General features: G+C 44.7%; 1 protein-coding gene across 2 annotated transcripts in view; it reads left to right on the top strand.

The window, feature by feature from the left end:
• ABCB7 (ATP binding cassette subfamily B member 7) overlaps positions 1-18,227 on the top strand; it is a 214,102-nt gene that overhangs the window by 113,929 nt on the left and 81,946 nt on the right. The gene's annotated exons all lie outside the window — the stretch shown is intronic.

The following is an 18,227-nucleotide window of genomic DNA, read 5'->3' as shown; positions in this document are numbered from 1 at the left end:
ACAACCAATTACACAGATATAGCTATTTTTTGACGTAATAGCTGGTGGCAGAGTGGCAGCAGAAGGTAAATCTGTGTATCCTGGCGTTGGGAAACACAGACAGACAGCAGCATCAGCAGGAGGAATGGAGGAGTAGTGTGAGTGTGGCAGCAGGCAGGCAGCGTGACATAATAGCCTGGTACCTAGCGGTGATACCAGGCCGTAAATGAACACAACAGGAGGTCCCAGACAGCGGTCGTGCAGCCCACATCGTGTCCAATACACAACTGGGACAACACAGTTTTCAACCCGGGCACCTCAGAAAAATTAAACCTTTTTTTTTTTTTTTTTATGGTTTTTTGGTTTTGTTTGTAAAACAAATTACACAGATATATAGCTATTGTTTGACGTAATAGCTGGTGGCAGAGTAGCAGCAGAAGGTAAATCTGTGTACCCTGGCAGTGGGAAACACAGACAGACAGCAGAAGGGCAGTACGCAGCCCACTGTAGGTGTAAAATGTGTGGCTGCAGGCGACTTAATAGTCAAAGTGAACCAGGCTGGCTTAGTGAGCAGGAGCCAGGAGGTGGTAAAGGGTGGTAAGGCACATTAACGATGGTTCTTAGCCAGTTCATGTCCCCCTCTCGCCGACAACAGGGGCCAGGAACTCGCCTTCCACCCACGCCTGGTTCATCTTGAGAAACGTCAGTCTGTCCACAGACTTGTGAGACAGACGTGAGCGTTTCTCGGTGACCACACCACCAGCTGCACTGAAGCAGCGCTCGGACAGCACGCTGGAAGGGGGGCAGGACAGCACTTCCAGGGCGTACTGCGCCAGCTCGCTCCAGATCTCCAGGCGCTTGACCCAATACTCCATGGGATCAACAGGGGCATCGCTGTCAAGCCCGCTGTAGGACCCCATGTAGTCAGCCACCATGCGGGTCAGGCGCTGGCTGTGACCGGTGGAGGATGCTGCTGCATGCACCTCCTCTCTAGTCACTGCTGCCGGAGCCTCTACAGTCCTGTAGAGCTCGTGGCTGAGAGACAGCAGGTCTGTGGGGCGCTTGCTGCTGGATGCAGGCACCTGCTGCTGCCTCTGTGCTGGCTGCTGGACAGTGGGGGGGGAAGGCTTCCTCCAAGCGCTCAACAAGGGCCTGCTGCAAGCTCCTTATTTGTTGCGCTGGGTCTCCTCCTGCAGGCGGCAGGAACTGGCTCAACTTCCCCTTGAGGCGTGGGTCCAACATCATGCTGATCCAGATGTCCTCCCTCTGCTTCATCTGGATCACCCTGGGGTCTCTGCGCAGGCACGTCAGCATGTGCGCTGCCATTGGGAAGAGGCGGGCCACGTCTGCTGGCACATCGACGGCAGTGCTGCTGTCCCTCATCCTCCTCCTCTGCCTCGTCAGCCTCATTCTTTCTCCACCCCCGCACCAACTCAGCTGCACTGTGCTGCTCCCCCTCATCAGCAGCAAGGTCAGGGACCTCCACCAAGTCCTCCTCCTCCTCCCCCTCAGAGGTGGACTGTGCAGCTGCTTGCCGCTCCTGCTGGTCCAAGGCTGCCGCTCCCTGTTCCAGCAAAGCATCGAGGGCCCTGTTCAGCAGACAAACCAGGGGCACCCACTCGCAGACCATAGCATGGTCCCTGCTCACCATGTTAGTGGCCTGCAGAAAGGGAGCCAGCACTAAGCACACCTGCTGCATGTGCCTCCAGTCATCATCGGGGACGATGGACGGGATGTTGCTGGTCTTGTCCCTTCTCTGAGCGGCGGAAACAGTGGCCAGGGCAAGGTACTGTTTGACAGCACGCTTCTGTTTAACCAGACGCTCCAACATCGCCAGGGTGGAGTTCCAGCGAGTCGGAACGTCAAGGATCAGCCGATGGCGTGGCAGATCCAGCTCCTTTTGCACGTCTTCCAGGCTCGCACAGGCTGCAGCCGAGCGCCGGAAGTGACGCACAACGTTCCTTGCCGTTTCCAGCAGTTCGCCCATCCCCTGGTAGGTGCGCAAGAACTTCTGCACTACCAGGTTCAGCACGTGGGCAAGACAAGGGATGTGGGTCAGGTTTCCCCTGTCTATTGCGGCAACCAGATTGGCCCCATTGTCGGCCACCACCTCTCCGACTCTGAGGCCTCTGGGGGTCAGCCAAATCCTCTCCTGCTCCTGGAGTTTGGCCAACACATGGGTTGCCGTCAGCTTGGTCTTCCCAAGGCTGACCAAGTGCAGCAGCGCTTGGCAGTGGCGGGCCTTCACGCTGCTGCTGAGGCGGGGGGTTTGGCCAGGTGTGCCGGAGGATGGCAGAGGATCGGAGGAACCTGCTGCAGTTCCCCTGACCCTGCGGGGTGGCACCACCCACTGTGTTGCTGCTGCTGCTGTGCCCGCTGCTGCTCTCCCATCCTCACCCCCTTCCACCAAGCTGACCCAGTGGACAGTGAAGGACAGGTAGCGGCCTGTCCCGAAGCGGCTGCTCCAGGAGTCCATGGTGACGTGGACCCTTTCACCAACCGCGTGCTCCAGCCCTCGCTCCACATTGGCCATCACAAAGCGGTGCAGTGCAGGAATGGCCTTGCGGGAGAAAAAGTGTCTGCTGGGGAGCTGCCAGTCTGGGGCTGCGCAAGCAAGCAGCGCACGAATGTCGCTCCCCTCCTGCACGAGCGTGTACGGCAGGAGTTGGGAGCACATGGCCCGTGCCAGCAAGCCGTTCAGCTGCCGCACGCGACGGCTGCTGGGAGGCAGAGGCAGCCTAACCACCCCCTGGAAGGACTCGCTCAAAAGGCTCTGGCGTGGCCTTTTGCTGGCACGGGAATCAGCAGACACAGCGGAGGAGGCCACTGAGGACTGGCTGCCAGAACAGGCCTCAGTGTCGGCGGCAGGAGTTGCAGAGGGGGGAGGAGCAGTGCGTTTCCGCACTCCTGCTGGTGGTGCTGGAGGAGCAGGAGGGCGGGTGGCTGCTGTTGCTGCTGCTGCTGAAGGCTGTGCAGTGATGGTGTGGTGCCACTGCCAGCACCAGATGCCTTCAGCCTCTGGAACTCCTGATGCTGGTGGAAATGTTTCGCAGCAAGGTGGTTGATGAGCGAGCTGGTGCAGAACTTTAAGGGGTCTGCACCTCTGCTCAACTTCCGCTGACAGTGGTTGCAAGTGGCGTACTTGCTGTACACTGTGGGCATGGTGAAAAAGCGCCAGATTGGTGACAGAAACATCCCCCTACGGCATGGAAGCGCTGCTGCCTGTCTCCCTGTGGTGGTTGGGGGTGGGGCTTGGGGGGCTTGGGTGCGGCTGGTGGTGGTACTGGCAGATGCTGCTGCTGCTGAGCCTGAGACACCAGCAGGCTGTGGGACCTGCCTACTGCTGCTGCCAATGCTTGCAATGATGCGCCTCCTTGCAAGGCCCACAAGAGCATCCTCCTCCTCCTCAGAGCTGCTGAGGACGACATCCCCTGGAGGTGGAGGGACCCAGTCTCTGTCTGTCACCGGGTCATCAACATCCTCCCCCTCCTGAAACATGTCCTGCTGGGATGAGGACCCCCCCAAACTCCTCTCCTGATGCATGGATGGGCTGCTTGACTGTCGCCACAGTCTTGCTGTCCAATCCCTCATCCCCCAAAGTGCCCATCAGCATCTCCTCCTCAAGATCGCCAACAACAGCAGACAATTTACTCATGATGCCTGGGGTCAAAAGACTGCTGAATGACAGGTTCGGCGAGTGACGGTGAACTGGCCTCCTCCCCAGACCCTGCTGGGCGGCTGCTGCGAACAGGGGTGGTGGTGGTGGTGGTGAGGGTGGAGGCCTCAGATGCAGAGCTGATGGCGGGCTGCTCATCCTCCGTCATGAGTTGCACCACAGTGTCTGCATGCTTTTCCTCAATGGGACGTTTCCGACCCGGCTGGAGGAAAATCGGAGCAGGTGCTACACGCTGCTGCTGCTGTGTCTCTGCAGCGTGAGTTGCAGATGCTCCTGCTGGGCGGCGCCCAAGGCGTCCACGGCCAGTGGCTATGGGAGGAATGTTAGCCACTGACGCTGCTGCTGCTGCTGCGGAACTGTGCATGGTGGCGCGCCCGCGGCTTGCCACAATGCTGCTCCCTCTCCTCCTGATTCCCTTGCTGCCCTTCCCCTTGCCCAAACCGCGCTGGTTGCCACTTCCAGACATCTTCGATGTTTTGGCGTATAGACAAAAGTTTTTTAAAAGGGCGGGTGAAAAGTGGGGTACTTTAATGGAGTGGGTTGGTGGGTGAGGTGACTGAGTGAGTGTCCCTAGTACAGTAAGTAAGTAGTAACAGTCAGGAAGTACAACTAGCAGTTACAATAATCAGTAGTAATCACAAGTAAATTTAGTGTGTGTACACTACAGACAGTGAGTGCACGCACGCGCAAACACGCGCAGGAGCTAGCCTATGAACAGTGACTGAGTGAGTGTCCCTAGTACAGTAAGTAAGTAAGTAGTAACAGTCAGTAAGTACAACTAACTAATTACAATAATCAATCAGTTATCAGAAGGAAATAGAGTGTGTGTAGTGTGTACACAGACAGTGAGTGCACACACGCAGGAGCTAGTAGCCTATGAACAGTGACTGAGTGTCCTAGACTCCTAGTACAGTAAGTAGTAACAGTAAGTACAACTAACTAATTACAATAATCAATCAGTTATCAGAAGGAAAGAGTGTGTGTAGTGTGTACACAGACAGTGAGTGCACACACGCAGGAGCTAGTAGCCTATGAACAGTGACTGAGTGTCCTAGACTCCTAGTACAGTAAGTAGTAACAGTAAGTACAACTAACTAATTACAATAATCAATCAGTTATCAGAAGGAAATAGAGTGTGTGTAGTGTGTACACAGACAGTGAGTGCACACACGCAGGAGCTAGTAGCCTATGAACAGTGACTGAGTGTCCTAGACTCCTAGTACAGTAAGTAGTAACAGTGAGTACAACTAACTAATTACAATATTCAATTACAATAATCAATCAGTTATCAGAACTTGGAAATAGAGTGTGTGTAGTGTGTACACAGACAGTGAGTGCACACACGCAGGAGCAGCTAGTAGCCTATGAACAGTGACAGTGAGTGTCCTAGTACAGTTACAGTATATAACTACAATACTAATACAATCAGTAGTAAAGGACAGCAGAAATACTGGTATAGAATAGAGAGAAATAAACAGAGGACAGGAGGACAGCTGCCCACACAGGCAGGCCCTGAGGCCTAAAGCTGTAAGCCTGCAGCAGCTGGCCTGTCTCTATGTAACACAAAAGCTACTAACTAAAATACAATGTCTAACTAACTAACAACAATATAGGTGTGTATAGGAGGTGTATGTGAGCAAAAACGCTAGGTAAATGACCACAATAAAGCTCTTGCTAAGCCAAAGCACAAAGGAGCAACTCTCTCTCTATGCAAGTCTCAGGCAAGGACGGAGAAACGTAACATGGCGGCCGCTATTTATAGGGTAGGGGCTGGCCAGGGTCCCCCTCTGTGATTGGCTGCCGTCAGAGGGCCTGGGAGCCCTCTGGCTCTAAGGACATCAATCTGGGCTATGACGCTATTCGAGCTCGGTACCGAGCTCGAATAGCGCCGTTTGCTCGAATAGCTCGAATAGTGAATGGGCTATTCGAGTGTACGCGAATAGCCCATTCGAATAGCTACAGCTATTCGGAGCTCGAATACCGAGCTCGAATAGCTGGAAAAGAGCTCGAATATTCGAGCTACTCGAATATTCGAGCTCTGCTGAGCACCACTGCCCTGGATACCTGCAAGATTTGTTGCCACTGTGTCACACCTCCCACAACACTCAAATAAAAAGGATCCAATAATCAGACAACCCCCAGAGTTCAACTAACAATCTGTGGAGACAGAGCTTTCTGTCATGCTTCCCCTGTTCTGTGGAATGCCTTGCCAAACATAATGAAGACCGCTCAAACCCTGGACAAGATTAAATCAAAACTGAAAACCACCTGTTTAGTCTGGTATTCATAATCACAAAACTTTTCCCCCAGTGCACACCACTATGTACTGATCTGAAACAAGCTTATGCACTTTGGGTCCTACAGGAGAAAAGTGCTTTACAAATGTTTTGTTGTACTACAGATGCTTGGCAGGGACTTCATTTTGTTTCTTTAATGATTACAATTTTGTACTATTACAAGCACTCCCTATGATCATTATGTGTGTTCAGTTCTGTTACTACTTTACTTATTTAGCTTCTTAACATAATCATTGTTCTTGTCCAATATCTACTCTACACAAATATTAACCATTTTAGCCTTTTGGGTGTGACTTTCACATCCAAAAGGGTGCTGCGCGCTTCTGTGCGCAATCGCGTGCACGCCTCTGTGCCGCCCGCCGTTAGCCCGGGGATCAATGAATGTGAACATAGTTCCCTTTCATTGATCTATGTCCCCGGCAGAAAAACAGACAGCCTCTCTTCAGAGGCTGCGGTCTTTCTGAAAAAGAAAAAAAATCCCGTCCTCCTTTTAGTTCCTGTAAGCGAGCGTGCTCACTCACAGGATAGAAAAACAAAATCACTGTGGCCATCTTGTGGCCAAATAGTAAAACTACATGCCCTACATTTTTATCACAAAAAGACACAATAAATTACATTTAAAATTAACTGTTTACCTCTCACACCCAAAAAATACCCAAATAAAATTTTTAACTAAAAAATAAATTACAATTAAAAAAAAAAACATAAATAGTTACCTAAGGGTAACTTTTTAATATGCATGTGAAGAGGGGTATACAACTAATATTTTTAAATTATGAGCTTGTAAATCGTGATGGACGCAAAACTAAAAAAATGCACCTTTATTTCCAAATAAAATATTGGCGCCATACATTGTGATAGGGACATAAATTAAATGGGGTAATAACCGTGACAAATGGGCAAATAAAATACATAGGTTTTAATTATGGTAGCAGGTATTATTTTAAAACTATAATGGCTGAAACCTGAGAAATAATAAATTTTTTCATTTTTTTCTTAATATTCCTATTAAAATGCATTTAGAAAAAAATAATTTTTAGCAAGATGTACCACCCAAAGAAAGCCTAATTGGTTGCGAGAAAAACAAGATATAGATCAATTCATTGTAATAATTAGTGATAAAGTTATTGACGAATGAATGGGAGGTGAAAATTGCTCGGATGCATGAGGTGAAAAATGACTGAAGGCTGAAGTGGTTAAACAAAACTGACGCAAACATAAGACAAATGAAAACAATAAAGTTATATTTGTTGTTTTTATCATGTGGCTATAAAGAAGTAACACCATTAGCATCTATGGAGGGCAGAGAGAAGCTACACTTTTCTGATTGCCTGGTACTCAGGTGGCATACAATAGTTATGCTGACTCTGGGTAGGAGCAGATGTACAAACAGGCCCCCTGAAACAGCTTATCTTGGAAAATCTTTATTATGACTATCTGTGAAATTTAACCTATTTTAGATATTCATCACAATTTACATAACTTTTTTTCGCACCACATGATAGACCTAGGTTTAGAAGACAATTACCAGGGAAAAAGTATTATAAGCCTGATGGGTCCATGGTGCAGGGGTGTCTTGTGTAGCATCTGCACCACCCCTCCCCCCCAAGCTGTCTCTCCTGTGTAATAGAAATAGCCGGTGGGCTATAAATGTAAGTCTCATGAAGGCCTCTATCACAGCCCAGAAAGAAAGCAGCACACAAAGAAGGCAGGGAGTCGGAAAAGCTGTAATACGGGTGCCAGGTCTCCCCCTCCCTTCCCCATGCTCTAGGTCTCACCTCTCCAGCCAGCGCACACTGTTTTGTGTCTTACCTCCTAGCTTGTATCATTGCTGGTGCCCTCTCACAGCAACAATATAAGCCAGGAGATGGGACACTAGACATGGAAGTCGCAACGCACCAACTGGAGAGGTGAGGATGCTCTGCTGCAGTTATACTCTGCAGGGCCGTGCGCACTGACATTTGCTGGGGGCTGCTGGAGAGAAGGGATATACCTATATCCTCTATACTTTAATATGGTGAATTTTGACTATTGATATTGAAAATATTTATGAGCACCAACTCTTTGGTCTATTGTATGCACTATTATGTGTGGCTTTTCTGTGTAATTCTTTATTTTTCTATGTATGCTTTCAAGCTTTTTAATAAAAATTCTAAATACCAAAAAGTTATTTTAAACAAAAGATTAAAAAATATCTCATAGGAGAGAAAGTGAATTGGATCAGACCCTAAGATTTAAGTGCTTTGTTTCATTTTTGCTTCTTGTTCATGTCAGGAAAGAATACTTTTTCTTTTTTCCTTTTCTTACTCAATATTATTGATTTGATAATGCTGACACGCTTCATAATTCATAGAAGAGTCCTGCTTTAGTGTAATGGCCTTCTTTTTGTCCAGTTAGTGTTTATGAAGACAGTTTGGAACACCTTGTTTTTATTCCAGTGTTTTTTTTTCTCCAAGCTGAAAATAAAAGCTAGACGTATGAGTGCTTATATGGAGTCTAGAAATGTATTATGCTCAGGCCATCTAAGAAGGCTGAGGGGAAGATGCCTGCTGGGTTTTTTTCTTGTGTATAAGCCTCAACAAGCAGCTTTCTCCCTACTTTAAAAGCACTTGGCTAACAAAAACAAAATAGAAGTGCAAAATCAACAAATTGTTAATCCTTTCCAGCTTAATGTGTTCTCTTCTTTCATGCATTTTCTGTTATGGCTGTAATTATTAGATTGGCAGGGTTGCTATCGTCATGTTCAATATTCTACATTAAAGTGACTCTGTAACAAAAATTACAACGTTTTTTCTACCATCCTACAAGTTCCTAAACGTATTCTAATGTGTTCTGGCTCACTGCAGCACTTTGTACTATTACAGTCTCTGTAATAAATCAATGTATCTTTCCCCTGTCAGACTTGTCAGCCTGTGTCTGGAAGGCTGCCAAGTTCTTCAGTGCTGGTCTGTTCCTCTATGCACACTCTAGTGTGTGTTTTATTTACATAAGCCAGCAGCTTCTCTGCTATCTTATCAGTAATAGAAGAGAGCTGGATAAAAATCCTCCTCTGTGAAAGTAGCTGGCTGACACATACTGAGGGATTACAAACACAGGCACAGGCAGAGCTGTCTGCAGGAAGCCTGTAATGTTCAGTGCATGAGAGAAGAAGGGGACAGAAGGTAAACACACAAATGATCTTTTGAGATTCAAAAGGAAAGCTGTATACAGCCTGCTTGTGTATGGATGTATTTTCTATGTGTGGACATATTGTACATCAATCTACTTCCTGTTTTGGTGGCCATTTTGTTTGTTTATAAACCAACTTTTTAAAACTGTTTTTGACTACTTTTAATGCGGCGGGGAGCGGCGAAATTGTGACAGAGGGTAATAGGAGATGTCCCCTAACACACTGGTATGTTTACTTTTGTGCGATTTTAACAATACAGATTCTCTTTAAGAAGGCTTTTGGGCTTTTTTTTTTTGTCTTTGACAGTGTTATTTCCGAAAAAAGTGTGTGCTTAATTTTGTATTCTGTTCTCATACTAGCTTCACGTTGGTAAACTTGTTCAGCAGCCTGTCACTGTTTTTGAGCATCCATGTTCATACAGCATTGAATACCTTTTCGCTGCAGCTTTATAAGTACTTAGGCATTTATGTTTTGCTTTTGTATTGCATTGTAACAATTCAGGAATTCAGACTACAGAGTTTAAATTTTAGATCTTATGAACCTATACTACACTGTGCTTGGAGTTTTTATTTGCCATGACCTGCACGGCCCTTTTTTTCAAATGTATTTTATTTTCTGACTGATGGCGCGGACGGCCTTTTGAACGGTTGACAAACTCATCTTAAAACAGAATTTTGGGTGACCCGCTCTTGCTCCACGTAAATAGCCACCCACTTTGTTTATATTAAATGATCCAGACGATTTAGCTGTCACTTGTCTGTGATGGCTCCAACATCTATTTATAAAATAAAAACATTTATTCGTGAAAAAAAATGCTAACCTTTTGTAAAGCACTTTTCTCCTGTGGGACTCAAAATGGACAGGTTACTAAAAAAGAGCTAAATGAAAAGCAAAAGCCATAATTTTTACACTGCAGCAGTAGAAAAGTGTATGGGCTTGTCAGGTACTTAACCTTCCGCTATGATGTCCCAGTTGTCATGAGTTGAAGATGTCATCAATTCTTCCAATGACAGCATTAACCTTCTACACCAGCAAGTGACACTGAGGGATGCTAAGTTGGACCACTTTATCCTATTTAAAGAGGAGCTGTTAGGTATAGGGTCTCAGAGAAAAAAAACACATACATCAGTAGCTAAATATTGGCTGTACTTACATTACATATGCATTTCACTGTCCACGTTTGGATGTCACAGAATTTTTATATAGTATTTGCAGAGATTGATGCGCCTGACAGCTCATGGCAGGTTCCATGTTTGTCTGTCTTGTATGAAGCCAATTGTGATGTAATATCCTCCCTTACCCTGCTTCCTGATAATTCGACTCACAAAAAAGATCAGGATCAAAGATCCTAATGGTTCATGATCCGGTCAACACTACTATGCAGTGAATATTAATTAGCCATGTGGCTAGGAACAATAGCAGGACTCATGCAGTATACTCTAACGGAACATGTGCCCTGTGAACAGCACATTGATTTTTCAGTGTTGTGACCTTGACTGCAAGATACAAGCTGCTGTAACATGAGCCTGTAACTTCTCACTGTGAATGCAGCCTTAGGGCGGGATAGGGAAATTAAGGGGAGGACCAAGGGAGTGCAGTGGGGAGAAGAAGCAACCCCAGAATGCTTTGCAGTATCTGTTATGCGGCCTGCCAGTCTCCTTAGGAGCTTGGCAATATAGAGGCTTGCTGTTAAGCAAACATCAAAGTAAGAGAGATTTTTAACTTCAGTGTTGCCTTTTTGGCTTCCTTCTAAACTGTTTAACACAGGAGAATAGAGGTTTAAATGAGCTTTTGCAGCCTGACAGTTACGCTTTAAGGAATGTAACTTCTGAACAATTTAGCATCTCAGTACACTGCACCACATAGTGTCCAGTACACAGTAGGACTTCACACATTGCATAGAAAGCAGTGTCTGATGTTTCCCCTGTATGTGCTGCACAGCACCGTTACAACATTGCTTTTGGTTTCTGTGCACTGCCTGCCCCATTCAGTGTACTGAATAAGGCCAGGGTCTCAACAGACAGCACAATGTATTGCGGTGTATTGCATGACCACCGGCATCTTGCACCTTTACCGTGCAAAAGATTTTTAGAAAAACTACTTATGATAAATTATTTCCTGTAATTGTAGAAATTACTAAAATCTAACTGAGCTCTTAAGCTAATTACATACACTGGATTAAATGGGCCAAGGTGGCGTTTCAGGGCCGTTTTGGCTGATAATCTAGTGTCCATATAGACAGCCCCTGATAGCAAACCATATTTCTGACGACAACAATGCCTACCTGACCAACTCCCTCCTCCTTACCACTTGCCACTGGAAGCCACCCTGTCATGCGCTCTGTGGCACCCCTTCTCCGCCATCCATAATAACTAACACATCACAAATCATTACGCTAGCGATGCATCTCCAGAGCACTCAAACCCAACTGCTGCCCAAGGGATCAAGTCCCACTACTTGTGGACAACAGTACTCCTGCTTGTGTACAAGGCTTTATAGAAATAAATTAACTAGTTCCCTTTAACTAGTTCCTCAGTAAACATTACTAAAAGCAGCCTACCACCTACCCTTCAGTTTGTCACCTGTTGAAAGGAGTAAAGCAGGAAGTTAAGGGGGGGGGGGGGACACAGAGACCTATCTGGCATAATGATTTTTCTGTTCATGTGAACAGTTTACTTTGCACAGCGACACAGAATATTTTGGTGCTGATATAGTAAAACTTTGGCTGTAGTAAACCAGTCCCTACTTAGCCAAGTCCCTTGGAGTTTACTATAAAGGGATTCTACTGTATTGACAAACAGTAACTGTTGCTATATAAAAGAAACATAAGCTACCAGGGCTAGAAAATTGTAGCCGACTGAATACGAAAAAATAATTTTAATAGCATCAGATGACGCTGCATTTCCTTTGCATAGCATCATATTACTCTATACTGTTTTCCAATTGTATATGGTGAAATTACATTTTAAAGAGACACTGAAGCGAAAAAAAAATTATGATATTATGATTTGTATGTGTAGTACAGCTAAGAAATAAAACATTAAGATCAGATACATCAGTCTAATTGTTTCCAGTACAGGAATTAAGAGACTCCAGTTGTTATCTCTATGAAAACAAGCCATTAACTCTCGGACTATGGAGAGGGCTGTTATCTGACTTTTATTATCTTAACTGTAAGTGAACTGTTTACTTTTTCTCTGCTAGAGGAGAGGTCATTAGTTCACAGACTGCTCTGAAAGACTCATTTTGAATGCTGAGTGTTGTGTAATCTGCACATAATATAGAATGATGCAATGCTAGAAAAAACACTATATACCTGAAAATAAAAGTATGAGAATATTTTCTTTGCTGCTAATCTTCTAGTAATTATTCATACTACACAACCAATTCATTATATAATAATTTTTTTTCGCTTCAGTGTCTCTTTAAAGCATGGATCTATATGCTGCAAATGTTGTTGGGCATCATTTGGTGAACCTTGCCCATCAATTCATGTCTTTTTCTTTATGCTTATGATCATTTTTTTTTTTTTTACTTGTTTATATAGCTTTCAGTATTTGTGTGCAACACTTAGTATTTCAGTCAGCAATGCAGCACTGACAAAACACAATCATTCTGTTTACTTTTCTATCGCATTCTCCAACCATCTATATTTGTAACTTCTAACAGATGCCATCTCATTTAAACTTGTCCAGTATAAACACCAAGGTATTTTGCTCTTTGATCAGAAGGGGATTGTGTGGCCTCTGCTCCGGTTCCTCTTTTCTGTTGTGTGTCTTCCTGCTTTTTGTATTTCCTTCTCAATGTGTTTGACTAAAGTAATGAGTATTTTTCTTTTTTAGTCAACCCAAACAAGCAACAATATTTGTTCAAGTTCATTACTGCAGTTTTCAGGCTACAAAGCTTTCAGATCAGCATAAAATAATTGGCTGCAATAATATATTTTAAGATTAAGATTCCGTAGAAGAATAACTGCAAAAACTGACAACCAGCTTTAGCAGAAATTAATCTGTGAATAAAAAATTAGAGGAAGATGGTTTCTTGGGAGTAGCTCTCACCGCATGACTTATTACAACAAAGAGGTTATGGGGTTATTTTCTCACATGTGAAGAGTTTTACTTTCAATGGTTAAGCCATCTTACAAATAACTTGACTCCCCATGAATATACAGCAGTGCTGACGCCAGGTCTCTTCCACCCCCCCTCCCCCAGTCTTCTTCAAGCTAATTGTGATCCTACCGTGGGCCCTGCAGAGTATGGTGGCAATGAATCACACTCACTTGTCCAGATGGTGCGCTCCCTCGTGTCCAAGACTTCTCTCTTCATGCTCACTGGCACCCATTCCATGACCATCCGGCAGCATGTGCATAGGTGCTATAGGGTCACGGCCAATAAGGATGGAGAGCGAAGTCAGACAGGAAGGAGCGCACTGTCCAAACACGTGAGTATGCTCTCCTGCTGCCAGGCTTGCGGTTGGATCATTATTAACTTGGTGGGGAGCGGAAGACATCTTGGGAGTGACCTAATGCTGGGCTTTGGTTGGACCTGACAGCTGTAGGGAGAGGTGAAAGGAGGGAGACCTGGCAGAGCTGGAGACCTGGAGGGAGATCTGATGCCAACCCTCATGCTCCTAAAAACACACCTTAATATTTTTTCTGTTCCCCCTTTCCCCCCAAACCGAGATGCATCTTATGGTCTGGTGTGTGTCTTATGAAGCGAAAAATACCGCAAACATTAGTAATTCAGAAATTTGAGTCTCTTTGAGTCATGCTCTTAGGGCCTGTTCAGACTATGCGCGTTCCTGGACGTTTTCAGGGAACGTGTCTGGGTACCAAAAACGCATAGGAACGGCTCCTAATGCTTTTGAATGGGCTAGTTCACATGTATGCGTATGAGACGCAAACGTTTCTCATCCGCATTGCTGCACGCAGTTGTGTGCCTCATAGAAACGGACGCAATGAAAGTCTATGGACGCGTATCAAAAACGCGTACTATTGCGTTTTTAACGTCCGTTTTCCTCTGCGGTTCCCATAATTTTTTTTTTCCCCCTGGGTCACGTGTGTGTGCAAAACGCAATAGAATACGCATTAGAACGCAAGAAAAACGCATGCGTTTTTCACCTTGCGTTTCTTTGATTTTAAGCGCATTCTTCATACGCAGATAGTCTGAACAGGCCCTTAGAGGAGCTACAACGCATACATAGCGTCCTTACTGTAAAAGTGTACATTTTTACAATTTATCATTTACCAGTGAAACCTTGCCTTCAGAAATGTTTGGCTTCTCAAAATACTTCTTGTGCAGGATTCTCAGCATCTCTTTTATTCATTACAAAATCACTCCCTGGAAAGCATGTGTACAAAGTTGTCGGCCAGCCTATGTACTCATTTTCACACTATCCTGACAGGTGAACTGAGCAACTGCTGTTTAGTAAGTGCTTTTGAAAAAAAAAAAAAATCCCAATTGTTTATGGTTTGAGACTAGGTACATACACACGCACAGTGGTTGTCACCTGAAGGTATTGCAGCTCGATGAAAGGGAACAAAGCTTGGGTGACAGTTTTGGGGTTGCATGATCTACAGATGCCATGCCATGCCATGCACTGCTACAGCAAAGCTGCACGTTCTGTTTCTGTTGGGTAGAGAGAAAGACAGTGGGCTGGACAATGGGTTCCTTCAAGAGAGGTAAAAAGGAGAATAATGCGCTTGTGGATCGCTGTTCTTTAAAGATACAGCATTCCAACTCTTTAAATGACATTACGGAACACCTATACACACACTCATTTCTTTGACATTTATTAAATGACAGAACTGAGGCTAGTTGCACATTGTGTCTTTGAATTTGTTATACATTTTATTCATCATTTTACATTTGTCTCTGTAATTACTATGTCTACCAATTCTGTATTTTGTACCAGTGTCTATATTTGGTGTATACCATGTCTGTATTATCAGGTACCCCATGTTTGTTTTTTCCTTTGTACAGCACTACAGAATATGTTGGCGCTTTACAAATTAATATTAATAATTGTTATAACATGCACATAACAAAAAGAACATTTGTAGTGGCATGCAGTGTACTGTAGGCATAGCAACTGACCAATGTGCACCTTGATTGACAAATGTGTGTGTTGTGTGCAATTATAGCAACGCACTGCATGTTGTACGTTGTAATACCAGAATCTGTTGCACACCTTTTCAGCTGATGAGCTGTAAACCGTTGATAGACTTTGAGCTGCTCTGTATTACAGTGCAGGAAACGGTGTCCGATACAAGGTATTGCAAGGTGTCCGTGTGAGAGTCTATATATCTAAGCATTCATTTGTTCTAATCTAGTGTTAATTCTGATAATATGACAAAGGTATAAAGCTCGGTTCACATCGAGTACCTTTAGCTTACGTTCCGCTCCGATGAGCGGAACGCAGCAGTGGCAGCAATGCTTTCCCGATGGGAAAGTGCACATTGCTCCGTTCCGCTCCCTGCATTCCGCTCATCAGAGCGGACGTTCCTGACATGTCGAGACCTTGCGTACCCGCGTCGCTAACAGAATGGAAGCAGATGCGCTCCAATGTGAACCGAGCCTAAATTCCTGGAAGCTACCATAATGCCAAGAAATGTTGTTTGCATCAAATATAGCATGCAGCTTTTTTTTTTTAGCTTGAAAACATTCTATTTTTAGAAGGGCAGTACATAAAAAACAGTTGAAATGCCATGGAAATTAGTGGACTTATCAGGCATTGTAGCAGTGAGAGGGCAACAAAAAAGGGAAGGCATGGGCCGATTCAATATTCACTACAAACTACAGTATATTAGATAAAATAAGTCCAACACAGAGCTGGGAGAGAATCTGTCTAAAACGGGGATGTCCCACTCCAGTTCTCGAAGCCATATTCATGCCATGTTTAGGATGAATGGAGAAATGTGTTCTACTTGATGAACAACAACTTTCCTAATTCTGTTCAATTCATTCTGAGCTGTGCCAAAACTGAGGATCACGGCCCTTGAGAACTGGCGTTGGACATTCCTGGCCTAAAACAAACAGATAATTATGTACATAACTTTTTTAAACGCGTACGTTAAAAAGGGGCACTGGGAAAAAAGGGCGCCGGGTTTTTAACGATAAGCATGGATAACGTTTAAAAATGTATTGTACTGTATTTCGTTTAAAATTAATGTTTTATAAAGTTATAAATCATTAAATAATGTGCATTAAATCGGCAATTGTAAAAACGTGAATCTTTCGTTTAAATAGTGAAACGTATAATAATGTTTAAAAAAAAAAAATACTAAGTAACCCTCCCTGTACCTACCCCTAACCCCTAGACCCCCCTGTTGATGCCTAAACCTAAGACCCCCCCTGTTGGTGCCTAAGTAACCCTCCCTGTACCTACCCCTAACCCCTAGACCCCCCTGTTAGTGCCTAAACCTAAGACCCCCCTGTTGGTGCCTAAACCTAAGACCCCCCTGTTAGTGCCTAAACCTAAGACCCCCCTGTTGGTGCCTAAACCTAAGACCCCCCTGTTGGTGCCTAAACCTAAGACCCCCTGTTGGTGCCTAAACCTAAGACCCCCCTGTTGGTGCCTAAACCTAAGACCCCCCTTTTGGTGCCTAAACCTAAGACCCCCTGTTGGTGCCTAAACCTAAGACCCCCCTGTTGGTGCCTAAACCTAAGACCCCCCTGTTGGTGCCTAAACCTAAGACCCCCCTGTTAGTTTTTTCGTTTAAAAATAATGTTAAAAAAAAAAAAAAATGTACTGTTTTTCGTTTAAAAATAATGTTTAAAAAAAAATATTGTACTGTTTTTCGTTTAAAAATAAAATTTAAAAATGTATAAATCATTAAATAATGTGTAATCATGAGAAACAGTAATAAAACATTAAGTCTCCGGGCGCCGCTTTTAAAACGTTATTTATCTCCGGCGCCCTTTTTTCCTATCGGGCGCCCATTAAACGATATTTATTATAGGAGTGAATGGCGGCGCCCGATTTGTCCACTAGCCTCAGGCGCCCGAATTTACTGTTTCCTTTTTAAACATCTATAGTAGACCCCACAGGTTTGTTGTGGAGAGGGGTGCGCTGAATCTGTCTTTAAACTAACCATTTCATTGTCAAAAATGCAGATCCTATTTATAAATTACAAGTTGAAATATTTTACATATTGTACCAGTTTTTTTTTTATCAATCATCTTTTTATTAAAGCAAAAAAAAAGCATACAGAATAAAACATCATAAGACAATAGCACAATTAGAACAGCGAGCATGATGTATAACATTCACAATAAAAGCATGTTATACAGGGGACACATATCCCGAATAGGAAACATAAGTATCAACAATAAAACGATATATTAAATTGCATAGTCTACCCTGTAAGCCCAATAGGCTCGCCAAACCAATCACAACATAAATCATAAATTGAAAACCTACAGTACAACCGTACATAAAACACAAAGGAAAACAAATAAAACAAGGGAATAAAAACTAAAACACAGACTAACACAAACAGCATAGACCTCTATCTGACCAACAAGTTAAGCTGTCAAAAGAAATAAGTGTCATATTGGACACACCCAGTCCTCTGAGGCGTATATAGAAAAAAAATTAAGGAGGCTTACGGCTACGTGATTGGAGCCATGATGACATATCCCAATCCTCCCATTGACCCCACAGCTCCCTATGAGCATCTGAAGCATCATGAATTCTAGCTGTTAAGTCTTCCAATCGCTTAAAGAGAACCCAAGGCGGGGTTCTGAGAATAAAATCGACATACAGAGGCTGGGTCTGTCTATAGAGCCCAGCCTCTGTTGCTCTATAGATCGCTCCTAAGACCACCCCCCCCCCGCGCTCTGCAATACCTCATAACTCACAGCCGCGCTGTGCGGCTGTGTTTACCTCTCCTCTGTCAGTCTCGGCTGCTCCCCCGCCTCCTGCATCGCTCCGGTCCTGCCCGCATCCCTTCCCTCCAATCAGCGACGAGGGAAGGGACGTGGGTGGGGACCGGAGCGATGCAGGAGGCGTGGAGTGTCGAGACTGACAGAGGAGAGGTAAACACAGCGTGCTCTGACAAGCTGCGTGTCAGCAGCGCGACTGTGTTTTATTACAGAGCGCAGGG

Source organism: Hyperolius riggenbachi, chromosome 8, assembly GCF_040937935.1.
Source record: "Hyperolius riggenbachi isolate aHypRig1 chromosome 8, aHypRig1.pri, whole genome shotgun sequence".
Taxonomy (NCBI): Eukaryota; Metazoa; Chordata; class Amphibia; order Anura; family Hyperoliidae; genus Hyperolius; species Hyperolius riggenbachi.
The sequence above is the reverse complement of the archived record's forward strand: the minus strand, read 5'-3'. Positions and strand labels throughout refer to the sequence as shown.